General features: G+C 39.7%; 1 protein-coding gene across 1 annotated transcript in view; it reads left to right on the top strand.

The window, feature by feature from the left end:
• The first annotated feature begins 765 nt into the window (after positions 1-765).
• nrip1b (nuclear receptor interacting protein 1b) overlaps positions 766-13,071 on the top strand; it is a 57,677-nt gene continuing 45,371 nt past the window's right edge. Inside the window, exon 1 of the mRNA XM_028465848.1 lies at positions 766-1,060. The gene's annotated coding sequence lies outside the window, so the exon portion shown is untranslated. The remainder of the gene's footprint in view (positions 1,061-13,071) is intronic.

Here is a 13,071-nt window from a genome sequence, read left to right as displayed (position 1 = left end):
CTCACATGGACACACAGAGTTATTACACACGGAACTCATCAAACGGAACAGGCTTCATCAGGGCATGAAGCACCAGAGTTTCACTAATGATGCGCGGATCATTTTTCACTCAACGTCCTGTACAGCTGTTGCATTAACCGCTGGCTTTGATTGACCAAAGTATGGACTTCTATCTCCCTTCTCCTGCTCCCAAAGGGAAACCGTTATTTATTGAGCTTCTGCTTCAAAACTACAATCAAAATAAATCTGAAAACAGTTATCACGCAGTATTCTATGTTGTAGCCGAAAAGAAAAGGTTTGTTGTGTTCTTTTCTCCCCAATAAACGTGAATATGTCACGTTTGCCCCCTGTCCAATCAGAACCCTTCCAAAACCCCAGACTGAAAGTGGAATTGAATAAAGCCGAATAAACCGGTTTTCCATGTAAACCATAATTCAGAATGACTATTTCCATGTAAACACGAAGCAGAACACTTTAATTTTTTTTCCCCTCTTCTTTAATTCTGAATAATTTAATTTATTAACTAATTCTGAATTTAAAAAAACATGTAAACGTGGCCTGTGTAAAGTAGTGGTTAGTGGTGGCACTAGCAGGGACAACTGGAAGCACCAGTGGCACTAGCATCAGCTGTTGCATTAGCAGTAGCAGTAGCAGCAGTAGCATTAGCAGTAGCAGCAGTGTTGCTTTTTGGGTGGTGTCAGCAGCAGCAGCAGCAGCAGCAGCTACAGCAGAGTGAGGCTGTGTTCCTTTAAGGGTGGTGTCAGCAGCAGCAGAGTAGGAGGAGTGTGTGCACTGTGTGTCTGTCTCACGGCTCCACAGCCAGGGGGCTCCGGGAATAAACAGTGCTCACAGACCGCTCGCTCGCTCCACACCTTCGCTCTCTCACAGCTCACACACCGAGGCTCTCCGTCACACGGACTAAACATTTGGGCTTTTCCTTCCTCTCTTCTCTGCCAGTCTCACCGTTTCTGCTTCTGCCTCAAGTGTCGCCCCCGTTTTCATTGGATTTGCCTCCTCCACCGATGCTCCGCTCCGGCTGCCCGTGGGGCGGACTGGGCAGGTAAGATAAACGCGCTGTCATTCTCGTTCCTGGACTGTTTTAGAAGAACTCTCTGTGTGTGGGGATGAAGTGGCTTTTGTCAGGGTTGAGGATAAAAACGAGGCTGTGTGTGTCTGATTTAACCCGCAGCCGTCGTGTCAGTCCACTCTATTCAGCGGCCATCAGTGTTTTAGGCCTTTATCGGGCGTATTCGCTGTCATTTCCCCGCACAGACTCAGCGAGGGCGGCTGGGTCTGAGATTTGGCCGGTTCCGGTGCTGCCTCACCGGCAGCTCGGTGTCTTTTGTGTGGGTGTACAGTGCGAGGCTCAGGCTGCGGTCGGTGCAGTTAATGTGGTCCTAACAGCGCACAACCTTCCTATGGGAGCAGCTTTAGCACCACCAGTGGGAAGCGATCACCTCTGCACACAAATCCTCCTTCAGGGAATAATATATAGGGCACTATATCCCCCACGAAGTCACATATACTATTCTAAGACACCTGGACATCATAATGTAAATTGTAGTGTATCGTTAGTGTGTGGAAAACATGATAACTAAGCATTTGTAACACATGTTCACAGTCCGTAATTCGGATAACGATTAATTCTGACAGCTCTGAGTATGGTTGTTGGTTCCATGTTCAAATCCTAGTTCCAAACAGTGTGAGATGTGTCATTGTTGAGTTTGAAGGCAGTTGTTTGTGCTGAAGGCTCACCTGTTTCTGTCATGCGTTACTGTGTTTATCAATGCAGTAATGTTGACAGGGCGACAGGCAGGTGGCACTAACCTGGGAGCATGTAAACAGACACACAGCTAAAGGTTGGCCAACTGTTGCAAAACTCTGGTTCATCCATCCACCGCTCATCCATCCATGATTGGAATTAAACCACAATCTTCAGGCCACAAGGCAGCATTGTAATCATTCCACCGGCCAATCGGTAGTATTGCTAATTCCTGGGAATTTATTATTATTATTATTATTATTATTATTTATTTTTTTTATTATTTAAAAATGTTCTGGTAGGCTTCAGATTATTTAGAGTGACTAGAGTTGTAAGCCTGCAATGAACTGGTGCCCTGTCTAAATTTTTAAATTGAGTAATATTTCTGTCAAAAGACATTTAAAGGAGACATATTGTGTAAAATCCACCTTTACAATGTTTTTGAACATATATGAGGTAACTTGAGTGACCACCTGCACACAAAATGCAAAATAAAACCACCCAGTCCTTTGTTTGTGGTCTGTGTAAGTCTTACAAAACAAAGAAAAGTGCTCCGGTTCAAATTTTTTGAGTTTGTGACGTCACAAGTTGAATCCAGCTTTGTTTCGAACTCCAGCTGCCGAGGACACAAGAAGGAAGTGGCTGGATTTCATTATTAATGGAAGATGTCCCCTTCGTAGTTGGGAAATACTTGTTAGTGTGTGCCAATCATTTCACCCCCGACTGTTTCCATAACCTCATAACTCGTTTCGGGACACCCCGCGGAAGAGAGGGGCGGGGGAGGGGGATAACGGAGCACTCTGAAAGAGCTGTTTTATACCGGGTCTTAAACCTCCCCTTTTGGTTGATTCGTGTTATATTTTGACCAAACCCCAGCACAGAGAAGTCATTTAGACCAAAGGGAACATTTTTAAAAGGTGAAAAATGGTTATAATATGTCCCCTTTAAGAATTTTTTTAAAAACTAAAAATCACCCAACTTAAAAAAATAAAATAAAAAAATTCTTATTTGGGTTTTTAAGCTTAGAAAAAAATAGATTCATGGCTCAGCTAATTATGTTTCCCATTAGTGGGCTCTTTTGTTCTGTCAGTCACCTACACCACCTATGAAAATATCTGGTTGTGTAATTACCGAGTGGGCCTTCCCCCTCAGAATCTTTATCATGGATCGGTCTGCAGACTAAACACAGTTGGTTTGATCGTTTAAGACTAGAGCCTAGTGTAACATCACAGTTTTATCATATCAGATGTATTTGAGAGGCTTTTAGAGATTTATTTTTAGCAGTGACTGTCTACGAGACCTTTTTCCATGGCCTTTGTGTGGGTGTGCTTTAGTCTGAAATCTCCTCTTGCTTCATTGGACTTTGGATCGAGTCAGACGAGAGGCAAAAGGTCAAGGGATGAGGTTTTCTGTGTGTTACAGGACAAAGGGCAGAGTACATTTTCAGGTCAAGTTCCAAAAGAGTGATGCATAATATATACACTGCGTCCCAGCAGCGACCTGTGTGGATGTTGTAATATTAGAAGAGAGGTTCTTTTAATACAGCACTGTGACTTTCGAAATAACAATCAGTAACAAGTAACTGAGGAAAAGAAACTTTTTAAAGCTCTCTATAAGTACTGTCTGTCTGGGGATCTGCCTTTTAGCCTTCCTTTTGTTAAACATTTAAGCTGCCTAATTATTTGACCTGAACTTACACAAGATGTTCAAGGTAATTCACCACGTCCTCTGTGAGCACAGATAACTAAAACCTCCACATTTTATAGTCCGACTTTTAAAACTCTACTTTTTCAAGCTCTAAGGGTGAACTGGAGTTTTCTATGTGCTTGGACTCAAAGGATTCTCTGTATTGGGAGGAATGGGGTGTGATTTGACTAGGCTGTCTGCTTTTGTCTTGGGAGCTGCAGGTGAGCGATGAGCCGTGATTTGCAATAGAATCAGATGACATTCAAATGATCATATGCAAAGGATGAGAGCCTGCCGGGCAGTCAGAAGATTGGACTCCTCGCCTCTGTTCATCTTTCTTTTTGGCTACATTTCAGTGCTGCAAAACATATACGCCATCAAAATGCCAACACCCCGGCATTAGTTACTACTCTGTGAATGTGAATGTATCACATCGAAGGAGTTGTGACCGTCTCCCCGAAGGGGTAAGACATGCAAAAGCTTCTGAAACTTGCTGCTCGTTGCAACTTGGTGACTTTGTTTTCTCCTTTAAATAATCTGAAGTGTGTATACTTTCCGGCACAATCGTACTTGCATCCACACTCACCATGAAACCACACTCATCAGTCACTCGCTGTGGATGCTCACGCAGTCATAACAGAAAAAGCCTAAAGTACAATCCACCACAATCTGTGTATCACTCATTCTTTGGATATTCTGTTTTAAAACAAAATCAAAATAATGGATTCACAGTACTGTGTGGTTATTTTGTTTTACTGATTTAAAACCAAAAACAGAAATACAAAAAAAATATTGTAATATTTGGATATTTTCTGGGAATTTAGGGTGGGAGCAACATGTTGTTAGCGCGCCACACACAGCAGATTCTGTAGGACCGGAGCCGCACAAAGGGAGGATAGGACTGTTTAGGATTTAATTCAGCTGGTATGCCATGTGATTTCTACCAGCATGTGTCCGGTGCCGCTCCTGTTTTCATGTAGTCTGTGGTTGTTTCAGTTCGTAAACAGCACTCAAGTTTTGTTTTGCGGTGTCATGGTCCAAGTAGTAGCCACTGTGAGGCTGGTGCAAGGCAATAGACGTTAGAAAAATGTCTATTAGAGACTTTTAAAAAATTAATTACACAGCTTTTTGGAGGGCAGCAAAAAGCACATTTTCCATGTATTAATATTGAGCGCTACTAAGGGCAGCCTTCAACACATATCAAAGTTGATCACAAGAAACAAGGGTCACCAGTTGACACATAACACCAACTCTGGTTATGTTGAAACCTTCAAATTTAGATTTTTTTTGTGGATTCATTTCCATTCAATTAGACTTTATTTATATAATTACAACAAAAGTCATCTCAAAGTGCTAAATTAACAATGTTTCAATTCATGAGTAAACAACTCGTGTGACTTCATGCGTCACTTCTTTTTTGGGACAAAAGTATGTCAAGGTCCGCTTTGTGCTTAAAACCACATGTAGCTCCCACCCTAATTGACCTGTAAATTTCCAAATGTCAAACAAACAAAACAATATTTCTTCCATTAATATTTAAATTTTAAAACACATAAACGCTGCTTATCTGTTTTTTTTTGTATTTCTGTTTTGGTTTTAAATCAGTAAAATCAAATGACCACACCTTTTATTTGTATTTGATTTGGTTTTGAAATGGAATATCCAAAGAACGAAGCGGAACAAGTGTCACACACATAAACAGCCTCAGATTTTCTGTTTCAAATCTTTGCCAGTTCAGTTTCAGAATTTACCCATTTTTGTGTCATTTCTGCGTTAGTTTACACTAGGCTTGGGTTGATAATCAATAAATTAATTAATTGAACAAAAGGAAAATAAATTAACTGGATAACATTTTTGGCCTTGATATATTAGTGGTTAATTTTAAAACCTCAGCTGTAAATCTGGCACAATTAGCATATTTAAAACTTTGACATGCAGTCATGTAATGTAAACAATGTACAGTCATTTTTCACAGCAGCAGTAGAACATCACTAACAAAAATTCATGGGTTCTTGTCAGTAGATGCATGCAAAGACTGGAATTCTTTTGCAGCACAAAACCCTCTGCAAAAAAAAAAAACAACCACCTGTCTTCTGGGGTTCTTTAAAAAATCTAAAACCTGTTATTCCTGTACTTTAGACCTCTGAAAAAAATCTTTTGAGATGTATTTGATTTGTGCATTAGTTTAACCGCTTTCAAATGTTGCAGTTAGCTTATTTGTTCTGTCAGCTTTGCTAGTTTAACCAAACCTATTCCTCTTTCACAATGAGCCAACTGCTGAGACACCTCAGTCTCTCTACATTAGCAGAGGAGAGAGAAGCCCTCCTTTTCTGAATCACATGTCCTGAGAGGTAGAACAGTCTCTCACAGGGCACAGTGGTGGCAGGAGAAGAGAGATATTTGCGAGTAACGGGTGCTAGTTTACCGTAGGAGTCTTTTCTCTTCAGCCACCACTGCAGAGAAGTTTTGGCTCTGACTTGTAGCGGTTCAACATCATTTGGATGATCGCCGCTTCTTTGTCCGCGTCTGATTGAGACACTCCAGAGTTGTTTGCCATAGTCCGCCCTGTCTGCCTGACACCGCCGCCGCTGAACTCGGATGCGTCACTCGTAGATAGTACATTAAGGAAGTGTTAAGTGTGTGTTTTGAGTTCTCCAATTCTAGCTCAGGCTGTAGCCACATTAGCTACAGAAAACAAAAGTGTGTCTTCTTCTGTGAGAAAATTCCACACTAGGTACTAGGTACTATGGCATATTACTTCCTCTGCTCTGTATGGAGTTTATCATTGTACTGCGCCTAGAGAAGTAGCGGTGGTCAAATTAATCAACGCGTCAATCAATTTTAATGCATTAATTTGGAAAAAATTAACACGCTAATTTTCTCGGCACTAATTTATACACAGGCGTAGAAACAAGCACGGGCTGTGAACACACAAGAATTTGAGATTTGACATCTAGTCATTTGCTACTCAAAGTTTGAGATTCAACTACCCATTTTACGGTGAAAACTATCATGGAAAATGGTATATATTGTCCCAAAACATCTTGGCGCTGGTTAAGCCTGTATCATATAGCTATTTCTATTTCAGAATCAAAGGCAACAAGTAACAAGGCAAAAAGAAAGAAGCACTAACAAAAGATATATACACGATTAAAAAGTAAAAGGTAAAAGTAAACATAGAGACCAATGGTTGTAATACTACAAGAATAAAGATTAAATATTAAAAAAGGATTAAAAACAAGTGCAAATACGCATGCATTTCAGAATGTAAAGTCCATCGTATCACTTTATATTACTTCCAATTTTGTGTGAGAATTGAATTTTTCGTCTCTCTCACCACCCATTTATGAAGACAAATTGTGTGTAAATGAGTCATATTTTCCCTAAACATGCATGTGATAGTATATTCAGTGTCATATTACAATTTCCAATGTATTTAGTTTAAAAAAAAATCTGAAAAATAATAATAAAAACAATATTGCCACTTCTATTTCAGGAAGTAAATTCCTTATATTCAGTCTATTTTCTGAGATCACAGAAAATTGGAGGCCCTACATATACTGCAGACTTTTTGATTTATTAGAGACCCAGGAGATGCCCAGCAATTGTGTTGTTGGCCACGGAACGTTGTTCAAGGGCACTTTGACAGAAGACGTTAACGAATAGAAGAGTTTTATTCATCTACTTACAGACCTGTACTTTGTCAGCCTTCGGAGGACTCTCGCCTGAGACCTCTGGGCCTGTATCCCAGACAATTGCTCTAATTGTCTGGGATCCGTAATCTGAGTGTAAAGCATGTATCAAGCCAAGCCAAATCATTATATTGTTTAGTTTACTGTTTGTTGTTTCAATCAACACTCTGCTAATAACACTGTCAGAGTCTCTGCGGTTACAGGACAGAGATTTACACCAGCACAATTATGCTGTAAATTTTCCTGAGTGGAATCAAATCTTCGATTAACACGACAGAAGTCAGAGTTTTGCCTGATCAACAGGTTTACATGACCTGTCCCTTTTTTCTCTGTGTTTGACAACATAAAACTTAAGGGTTAGATATGACAAAGGTGAGAATGGCTCCTAAAATGTGATTGGCTCTGTTGTTATGTAGATGCTAGTTCGTCGTATTCTGATCATCATTTTTGGCCCAACCATTTTTTCGAGTTGCTTTTTCAACATCTTTCCAAAAGGAAAAAAATACTGTCTCACTAAGATAATTTTTAAATTGATTATAAAATAAAATTGAATAATGTAATGCAAGGCTAGGTGATATGGACCAAAATTCATATTTTATATTTTTTCTCAAAGTGACGATATAAATCTTGATAATTTTAATTCCTATAAAGTCTTGCCAGAAAGACAATTCAGGGATACATTTTCTGATGCAAAATGCCACACAGACTAAAATAACATCCCGGTGCTTTAATATTGATTAAAAAGAAGAAGAAAAAAAACTTGTGCGTGTATCACAAACATGGGCAACTAGTGGCCCTCAAAAAAATGCGCAAAAAAATACACAAAATTACTACAAAAACACAAATCAACAGAGAAATACACAAAAGAACAACACAATTACTTAATAGGACAACAAAATACACAAAAGGAGAAAAAAATGCACAGTGGGACAACAAAAATACATAAAAGAACAAAAAAAACCTACAAAAATGTACAAATAAACAGAGAAATACACAAAAGAACAACAAAAATGATGTAAAGGGACACAGAAAGACAAAAATTGCACAATGGTACAACAAATACATAAAATAACAAAAATATACAAAAGGACAACAAAAGACACAAAAGGAGCAAAGATACGCAATAGGACAACAACAATCCAGAACAACATACATACCAAAATTACACAAAACAACTCAGATATCCAAAATTACTAGAAAAATACACAAAAATATAACAAAAATACATAGGACAATAAACAATGGGACTGGGACATTTATTAAGAAATGGATGCACAATATGTGCCACTTTAGTATTTTTTCTCCTCTAAGGGACAGCACTTGTGAGTGAGTTCTGTAGTGTGGCTTGTTTAGATTGAAGGTCTGGGTTAGGATGCACTCAGTGATCATCTAACTGAACTTTACATGTTCTGAGAAGCAGCGACTCCTAAAAGAAGCAGTTAATACAAAATAAGATATAAAATAAAAATCTATCAATATAGGCATTATTGTAATTTTTTATATAGTGCTCAGACCATATGTAAAGTAGCCTTGGAACTGACGAGCAACCACTATCTTGCGTGTTCCCTACATTGTGCTCCTAGTCAGCTGGGATATTCCCCAGGCCTGACTGTCCAAACCTATTATTCTTCAGTGTTTCATTAGGGAAAGTACAACGGTTCCTTCATTGATAGATTTGTCTTTGTCTCAACTGTGACTAAATACGTGTCAGACATTGAAGATGCATATAGAGTTAATGTAATATGCTGAAGATTTGTATTGATAGTGGTCTTAGAAGAAGATTCTTCCAGAGTAAGGAACAACCAAAGACAAGAATCTCCAGGAGTGAAGGTTTCTTTGTAAAATGAAATCATTGTGTGAGCAACAGGTTTGGTGACTTGCTGCTTTGTGCCTGTTGGGCTCTCAGACCCCAGCAGGGCCATCTCATCCAGACACAATCACTCCAGATCCTGTTGTTACCTCTATCATGAGCAGAAGGCAACCAAAGTCAATGGGACTCTTTTTGATGACGAGGCATGAACTGCTAAATGCTGCTTTCCAGCCCCTGGATTGCAGGCTGTGAATGACGAAAGGCACGCCTCCTCCTCAACTGCAACCCCAGAGAATTACACCAGCCTCAGCTCATCTGTTGAATGAATACCCCCCACCCCCCACCCTCCTCCTTCTTCACCCTCACCTCTGACTCTCCACTCCTCTTCTCTAATGCTTCACCTTGGCCATGGCGCAAGGACTGGCCCTTCAATTATCCTAAACAATTGATCGCTGCTGATTGCAGTCTCTGAATTATTTAGACTTTGCTGGATTGTTTTATTGAATCTATTAGGGAGCAACTAGAAAGGAAAACATGTTACTGCCCTCCCTGACACAAGCATGATAACAAACAAGCCACATCACAAATGACATTGTTTTTAAATGGTATCTTAATCTATTCATTTTAGAAGTTAATGGAATAAAAATTATAATTATAAATACAAAGTGCTATTTTCTTTTGCATCTGGATGCATTTTCTACGTCATCCATTGAGAAATATATTACAGCATCATTTTAGGAGGGTTGCTTTGGATGAAAGTTAACACATTCGTACACTGAGATCTTCTTTGCCCGCACTTGGATAGAACCACTATGGGTACAATAATGGATATAATGTATCAGTGTTTCTCAAAGGAGGGTACAACGAGAGTTTTCTATGCAAAATGTTGCAGTCGGACACCAGTTTGTCTTAAACTATTTATTTTTAAGCTAATTGTTTGTTTTAGGCAAACTATTATGTTTTAAGCTGGGTAGCACAATGCACCACATTTGCAAGACTTTAAACAACCACTTTCAATCAGAACATATTACTAGAAAGCTTTCAAGTATTGGAAAAGTATCAATAGTTGGCAAAAGTAAAACATTGCTGATATGGTATAAACTGAGATTTTTTTGATGCTGTAACTAATGTTAGAATAAATGAAAAAGCAACTATAACACATGAAGCAGGTGGGCTTTTTTAAATTAAGGCCAGGAGATGTGGGGTTGACCAAACTCTCCCCCATGCTTTAACTTTTAATATTCCAATATTACCCCTCATTTTTGTTATGCATGTGGACTATTTGCCATTAAGCTCATTTGAACTCTCTTGTGTCTGTTATCAGGGGTGTCAAACTCATGCCAAATACAGACCAGTTTGATCTCAAGTGGGCCAGAATTTAGGTGGGAAAATTTGTCATTTCAAATTTACTGTGCTCTAGATCTTCACTTTATTTGCTTTATATTGTGACCAATTTCTATTTAATTTTGAAAAATGTTGTGGAATTTAAGGAAAATTTAGAATTAATTCAACAATTTGAGATTAAAAATGAGTACCATCATGTCCCCATGCTTTGATATAAGCATGAGAAAACTGTGAATCCTGCACATATTGTGGAGTTTCATTGAATTTGTGAATTTGGATGAGCTGAGATATCTAAAACTGAATTAGTTGGTAATTAACACAACGGTTTAATGGATGCTCCAATGTGCTGTATTTAACCTCCTGACCTTAAAGTAACGGTAACATTTTAGCCATTCTGGCCTCTTGGCTTCTCTTTTCAAGATATTTTTACCTCTATATCTTGAATCTGCAACCGTGTTAAAATTTAAAAAAAAAAAATCCATATCTCTGTTCATTTGTGAAATTTCACAAATTCAGTTCTTGGTTCATAATTAACTAACAATTGAAATTTGACTCAGATCTGGAAGAAAACCACTGTTTTGGATAGATGGATTTACCTTAATATGTTTGAGTGACACTGCGGTATGGGGGTACTGCTGTGGCGTGGTGGTCTGCGATCTCAGTGCTGTCTAATTTATATTATTCTTATTATTATAGTATAGGAAAATCCATCAGGTGCACATGTACAGTATATATATTTTTGAATAGGATTTTTTTTATATGATCTTGGGAATTGATTCAGTAAATATGAAAACCTTTGATCTTAAGGGTACACATACATTTAGTTGGGATGCACTGCTTTAAAGCTACTACTGTTTGGTATCAGGTGGCACTTTGATGCTGTTAGAGGAAAATGGTTATGATTTCATCAGTGATCTTGATAAAGCTTGAAGAAGCCAAGAACATGTATCCCTAGTAAGCTGCCACCTATCTAAACGTGGGTATTGACATATTCAACCGCATTTCAGCTGTGACATTATGATTGGGTTTTAAGTGCGGTACATGAGTAGCAGTTTTAATTTTGAAGACATGTTCTTGTGGCACACAATTAATTTTAAACACCCAAGCAAATAATTGCTGCATGTTTGAAAAGCACTAGCTGCAGAGGCCAAACTGTGACAATCGATAAAGCCGAGCGGGGAAACAACATCCAGCTAGCTTGTAGAGTGGTAACCGAGCTACTTGCAGCGAAACCTTTAACGCCCTTCTCATCTGACACCTTAAGTAAAGACTGAGGAGATGTAGTGCAGAGCAGCAGCCCTCCTGGGTGATGTGAGAGGAGGTGACTCTTGTCCTGGCTTTGCCGTGGTGATCACAGCACAGGAATGGAGAACTGACTCCCAGTGTTCTCTTCCTGCTCGGATGCTGAGCTTCTTCCCCCGGGCTGTAGAGGTGCAGTCAGAAACTTTCTTTATCGCTGTGATGAGAAAGGACACTACAGTCAGACCGGGGGAGGGGGGGACCTCAGCTTTACTACAAACATATTTCATATTTTGTGTGCCTCTGATGCCCAGAGTTGCCTTGTTTGGTTTTATTAAAAACAGGATAAAGACATGCAGATACTTGTCCTTGGAGTTGTAATTGGTTAGGAGGATGTACTTTGCATAGCGACAGTTTAATCGAATATCACAGCATATCATTGATGAGTTTAAATCACACTAAACCATCTCTGACACCTCAGAAAATGATGGTACACCTTGAAAATGAAATGCCATTCATGCTCTCCTGAAGAGTATTATTGCAAAGCGAACCATGTTGTTGCCTAAGAAGCCTAAAGTGTGATGGTAGAACAATAGGTCACAAAGGCCACGGATTTAAGGTCGAGTGTTATTCAACTGTGTCTTTTTTTAACCAGGTTATGTGGCGGGACAGCTAGGGTTGGGGGGGGGATTGCCAGGGCTAAGTGAAAATGCCACTCATTCTTGAAGAGTCCCTGGCCTCGTCAAGGTTAGTGGCTTGTCTTTGAGGGATTGATGCATGTGCCTGTCTGGCACTGAATTCAAAGTCCAAGGCTATCACAGGCAGCAGCAGTTCCCTCGCTCTCCCTGCCAGCCCTCCATCCCTCCCCCACCCTCTTCTTTTTCGCAGGCTATCACAGAGCCCTCGTCCTTCCCAACTTCTTAGCAATCTGTCCTTTTGGGAACCTTGAGCAGCCCAGGCAAGGACACAGAGTCTGGTGCAGTAAAGCCTGTGCAGAGAGAGAGAGGCAGCGAGGTGTGTGTGTGTGTGTGTGTGTGTGTGTGGGGGTGGGTTGGGGGGGTGGGGGGGGCATAGCTTTATGTAATGTTTCTGCTTTAAACATGGGTGTTTGACTTCCTTGACACGGAGCATGGCGGTGCAGCGTTCTGCACAGACATAGGCACTTTATACGCCTCCCTTTAGCCTTTGGTCGCCCCCCCTCCACCTCAGGACATTAAGGGTGCAGCGAGATCTCAGAAAATTAATTATATCTTTCAGTTTTAAAAGCTTTCATTTGGAATTAAATTTTCTCAAGCAATTAACTAAAGAGGAGTTTTCAGAATTTATGAATGAATGATGGATATATTGCACAGTACGACAGGTTGGGGGAGGGATGATGAAGAGGGCATCAGGTAGGGCAGTATATGCACTATGCACTTTGAAAGTTGTTCCCTTCAATTTCTTCCAGCAAACAGAGAAATCTTTGGAGACAATGCATTGTCAGTTTCATAGAAAATTGAAAAATGGGACTGATGGGGTATAATTTTTATTTGATATGC

Source organism: Gouania willdenowi, chromosome 14 (assembly GCF_900634775.1).
Source record: "Gouania willdenowi chromosome 14, fGouWil2.1, whole genome shotgun sequence".
NCBI classification, from domain to species: Eukaryota; Metazoa; Chordata; class Actinopteri; order Blenniiformes; family Gobiesocidae; genus Gouania; species Gouania willdenowi.
This window is presented reverse-complemented; position numbering and strand designations above follow the sequence as displayed.